Here is a 6,165-nt window from a genome sequence, read left to right on the forward strand (position 1 = left end):
GTGCTGTAGATTATTGGGATGTTTTTATCAGACTCTCTTTCTGACGGCACCCATTCACTGCAGAGCAGCCATTGATGAGACACTGATGCAATGCTGCATTTCTCCAAAATCTGATGAAGACACAAACTCATCCTGATCTCTGATGAACTGAGAGTGAGCACATTTCCAACAGATTTTTTTATTTTTAACAGGTCTAGCGCTTAAGAGGCTGGGGTGCTTGAAAGGAACATTTAAAAGAGGCCAGATGATGATGTTTTATATTCTGCTCTGACATTTCTGATTAGCTAAAGTTCCATTTCGGGGTGAAACAGGAGGCTTTTTCAGCCGCAGAATTTGGAGAGCTTCAAAAGTTCAACAAATCACACAGGATATAGAGAGAGAGAGAGAGAGAGAGAGAGAGAGAGAGAGAGCTAACAGTTTGGAGAAAAAGAGACTTTGTCAGAAGCGATGACTGGGATCTTTGATCTCCTCTCCAAGCCCCGCAGGGTGACTATCGATTGTGCGGCGGAGGAAACATACGGCATGGGCTCCGGCTGTGGGAAGAGGCGACAGATAGAGCGGATCAGGCCGACCCCGACACACACACACACACACACCGGGATTCGTATCTGCAGAGCACGTTCTCTCTGAGAGAACTCCAGAACGCCAGAGTCTGAGAAGAGCTTCACTCGTGATGCCACACCGTCACTAATGCTGCGCTCCAAACTCAAGCTCGATCTGTGCAAATCACACCCAACCCTCACCAAACATCTGAAAACTAACCGCACGATGTGTGATGCTGTTTCCCACAATGCAATGCACTTGACCTGAACCTCCATTTCCAGTCAAAACCAGAATATCCATGTTTTGTCTAATAAATCGTCATGGCCATGTCCTTTTTCTGTTTATCTCAAGATAAATCAAATGCTTTACTAGAACATGTACAGGTCCACACTGCACAAAAAAATACAAATATTTAAAACCGTAGAGTTCATCATTGTTGTCACATGACCTTTTTATGACGCCCCGGCTCTTAATGCATGGTTTTTTCTTCTGGAGCATCAGTGAGTGATCATTTTTACCATTAAAATGAATGTATTATGTTGTTATAACTTTCTTCAGTGGAACACAAAAGATGATGTGGTTTTGGTTCATATATTAAAAGTCAGTGTTGAATAACCAATGATTTTACAGTGAACTGTCCCTTTAACTGCAATGTGAGTGAGCATACTGTTTCTGAACTAATGAACAATACTGACTCTGATAAACACAGACTGTGCGGAGCATCAGTGTCTCGAGCGATCGATGCATTATGTTCCTCGTCAGTGGTGTTAAAACCCCGACGTCTGCTGCATCACTGCACATGCTCTGAGATTCCAGCAGAGTTTCTGTCCAAAGCTCCCGAGAGCGCCGAGTGCTGAAGTGTATCTCTCTGGACAGACTCCAGGGCCCGACTGATAAGACGACATCAGCAGAAAGACGACAAGAGCTGCATCTCGCCTTTGAATGTGGAGCAGATGGTTGGCATAATGAGCAGCTTTAGAATAATGACGAAACGGAGGAGCTGAAGGACTGAACCGTGACGGCCTGTGTAGCGCTCGAACACAACAGGACAGTTACAAGAGCTCTGCTGTTGTGTGTGTGTGTTTGTTCTTACAGCACACACACACACACACTCACACACGTGCATGTGTATTTAAGAAAACGTACTTTTACAAATTAATGTCTGGGGAGCGATGACCATTAGTTTTCATTTTCAAAGTGCATGAAGTCAACTTTCGTATACAGGTTTATTGTTCAGCCAATCATCTGAGATGTAAATATCATGTATCGTGGAATTGGTTTAAAAAATTTGTCTTTTTTCCCCATTTTAATTCTTCTAGATTCCATTTTTTTCTGTTTAAATTTTATTTGACACTGCTTTAATGGTTTAATTAAATTGTATTAATCAAAATGTCTAATTGATCTGGATTCCATTTTAATTGTTTATTAAATTTTAAGAATCAACAGCATCTCTAATTAATTCATTTTAAATAAATAAAAATATTACTTAATTTTTTTTTTTTTTGAAAAAAACTGTTGTATATTCACATTTTTTTCTGAAATTCTGGTAAATATTTTCCTCCAGTAAATGTTCCTTAAAAAATATTGAAATGTTATTACATAGTTATTGTAATTACTATAATAAGTACATAGTATGTACATGAGGAACAGGACTGTAAAATAAAGTGCTACCAAATTTTAATAATAATTGTATTATTAGTTTTAGTAGTAGTCCTATCATTATATTAAGTAACATATTTCTGTCAAAGTTTCTTCAAGTTAAACCAAACTTTTATTTTGACGGGTTGCTGTGAAGACTTTTAAAATACTGTTTGTTCGTGATATAAAGAATGGTAAAATGCTTGGCAAACACTTAAAAAAATCATTCATTAAACTAAAAAAATATTTAAAATAAATAATATAACAAGGAAACCCATACAGAATAAGCTAAAAATGTGCCACACTTTCCCAAAAGTGCAGCAGACACTGACAACTGAAAACAAGCTTCCGATGGAAACATATGAGCAGATTTTGAGGTGTGATTCTGATCTCCTGGATGTTTATTTGAGCTTGAAGAACCAACCTGTCACCCAGCAGCTCCACACTGACACGAGGCTTGGATTGAGACGAGAAACAGATTGTGTTTCAACAAAAACACAACACCATTACACCAGCGAACACAAACCATCAGCTGAGAGAAACTGCTAAATCAACCAAAAAAAAAAAATCATAATTGTTTCTTTAGATCAATCTTCAAAATGCAGCTATAACACAAATTATATCAAAGCATTCTTAATAGAGAGATTTGTTCCAATACATAGAATTGGTTAGATTATTTACAAATGGTAAATCCATTTATGATTCCAAATTACATGATAAAAACTGTTGTTAGTATCTTAAACTGTTGATAATAAACATTTTAGGACTAGTTTGTGATGACTTTTAGATTAACTTTTGACTTGTCACATCGATTAAATCATGTAACAAACATAAAAAGAGAAAGAAAATATATGCCATTTATTGTTATTAACAACATAACGTGCATTATTAAATATTATATTAGGACACTATTTCCCAAACTGGGTTTTCTGAGTTTAATGAAAAGCTAATAATTAATTAAATCATAAAGAGAGAGAGAGAGAGAAGAATTAGGGAGAATCAATAAATCAGAAATAAGTTATTGCTTTCATGTGAATAATGGGTAATCAATAAAAAAGTAACTTGTCTGATTACAAATGCAATCCATTTATAAGAACTTAATCATTTCATATGTAAACGCAGAACTAGGAGCAATTCAGTCTTCTGTTTTGACTTCTCCAGCGTTTAACAAGAAAAGGTCTGATTCTCTCTTATCTGATGTGTGTACACAGCCTTTATCAGATATTAAACACATTCATCTGTCCTCAGTCTGTGTCCTCATCCGTCAGATCAGAGTCGCTGTGTCTCCTTCCTCGTGCCACATGTTCTCCATCTAAACCGCCAGCATATGTGATTTACCAACTCTCACATGAGATCTGGTGGGAGTCAATCAATTAAGACCGAAGCAGACTGCTCAAGAACAAGCGGAAAAAGGTCAGTGAAATATGAGGCGCTCTAGAACCTGTAAGCTATTAATAAACACATTTGACTAGGACAAAATGGTCATACCAAAAAAATAAAAGAAAATCAATAAAAATGGTCATATTTACTCTCCCAAACAACACACATACACAAATACACATCAGGTGCATTAGAGCTATATAGTTTATTTTGCAAAAAAAAAAAATAAATCCTTACAGTCCTACTTTTTATATATGCTTTATATATATATATATATATATATACATTACATTTTGTGATAAAAAAAAAAATCAGGCAGATGAGATTTGCTGTATATGATAATTTAGTAAAAACTTTTAATGAAATTAAAAACGACAATTGAAGTCTATATAGTATATATATCACTATTTATGCAAAGAAATGTGGCTATAATATCATGCATTTTACAACATAATTAAAACAAACTGGGCAGTTTGCTGTATGCAAATAAAGTTTGCAAATAAAGTTGGCTGTAATATACAGTATATCCAACTTTATATAAAGAGCTGGGCAATAATGTATTTTGCAATGGAATAAAAAAACAATTTGAGATTTGTTATACATAGTACATATGGCTTCAAGTGCGTGTAAAGTGTTGTTAGCAGTCGCCCACCTGCAGTTATTCTAAGATGATCTATTAGCAGGTCTGTGGCAGAACTCAGTGCAGGACAGGTATTCATCAGAGCTTTAAGGAAAGCATTTCACTGTGGCATTTAGGATTCCAGGCCCTGAATAATGAGGATTGTAGTGGTACAATAGTCCAGCGGGTTTCTGATGATCTCTGGCAGGAAGTAGCCAAGCGCTCTGGAAGAGACAGTGATTAATGATGCAGCACAGTGTAGCGGTGTAGAGGAGTTTTAACTGATGCTTGCAGTATTCACTAATGAACTGTGAGTTGGCAGATGAAGTTTTGGGGGAAATGGGTCGTGGGCATGTGTGATGAATACAGCAGAACAGATGGAGGTTTGTTATCGCCTCTTTTCTCAAAAACTGTATCCTTGGAAACTGTGTGGGCTGTGTCACATTCCAACACTGCGCCGCAGTAAACAGTGAGAAGAACAACACGCATCACGCAGCGTTTCACTGGTGCACTAATGTGGCCTTAACTCATCTATCTATCTATCAACTAAAGATTTTGAGTAAGTTACAGGCTTTTGCAGGTAATCCATTGTGGTGTTGTTTGTACGAATTGTTTGGAGAAATGCAATACTTTTTAGCAAATAGTAAAGACGAATCAAGAAATGCATTAAAGCGGCTGAGAAAAACTTTAAATAAAGGTTATTTTTTGTTAGCCAGTCACCAGGCTTTATGAGAAAAAAATTACACAATGTAACATTAGTTTCCATAAAATGTAACAAACAAGTAATGCAATTAATTACTATTTTAAGGAGCAATGTAATATTAAAATACATTAGTTATAAATTTAACGTCTGCAACACTGTCTATACCAAATTTGCAGTACGGTTTACCTGATAAAAAACATTAGTGTCAAGCTTTTTAAACTACTTTAAATTGCCACCCTCAAACTTTCACCTTTTAAAACTACTTTAAACCTTAAAATTCCAAGCTGTTAATTTACTTAATTCTTAAACATGGTTGAAACTTTAAGCTTTTACAAATTAAAACCTTTAAACTTCAAACTATTAAATCTACTCTAAAAAAAAAAAATTAAAAGCTTTGAACTTTAAGCTCTTATTTTTACTCTCAAGTACTTAAATTAAAACCTTGAGACTTCTGGATTTTAAAACTGCTTGAAAATTAAAACCTCTGCATTTCAAATTAGTAAAACATCACGTTTTTTAAAAAATGTTAAAGTTAAAAATGTGAAACTTCAAGTTATAAAATCAACTTCTATATTACAGTTTTTCTCAGTCACTTTGGTACATTTCTCGAATCATATTTGAGATTTGCAAAACAGTAAGTGCATTTCTCAAAACAACTTGTACAAATAACAAAACTCCATGGATTACCTGCAAAAGCCAGTCTCTTGCTCAAAATCCTTAGTTCATCTCTCAAAAATAAAAATCTGTGTCAATGAACATGTCAGTTTCATCAGAATGACAAGTCCTTGTGTCATTGTGTATGGATAAGAAAGTCAAATTGTTTAGTCATGTTGTCAATATAACAGTTTACTCTGGAGGGATGTTCTGATCTAAACTACCGCTACAGGTTTGATGACAATTATTATAAATTGTAGGTTACACCTTAGTGTATGTGGGAGTTTGATTGCAAGAGACCAGACAAGATTCACATTTACGCTTTTACTGTTTGTATTGTAATGTATTGACAGACAATGTCATTGCAATACAGAAAGGAAAAGACAGCACTGAATGGCACAAAGAAAAAAAACTGAAGTAGAAGTGTGAACATAAGACAATCTCCTTAGGGAAAACTGCACATGCAGTGCTGTATGAATTACAACTGCTCACGTACCGGTCTGTTGGCCCACAAGTTCATCACAACGAATGTCTTCTCTTGCGATGCAGCATGGAAAGAATCTTTTAGAGGGTCATATCCAGTGTCTGCAGGCATCTGCTGTGATGTCATCACACGCTGCATCAATGG

This window comes from Carassius auratus, chromosome 10 (genome assembly GCF_003368295.1).
Source record: "Carassius auratus strain Wakin chromosome 10, ASM336829v1, whole genome shotgun sequence".
In the NCBI taxonomy this organism is placed as follows: Eukaryota; Metazoa; Chordata; class Actinopteri; order Cypriniformes; family Cyprinidae; genus Carassius; species Carassius auratus.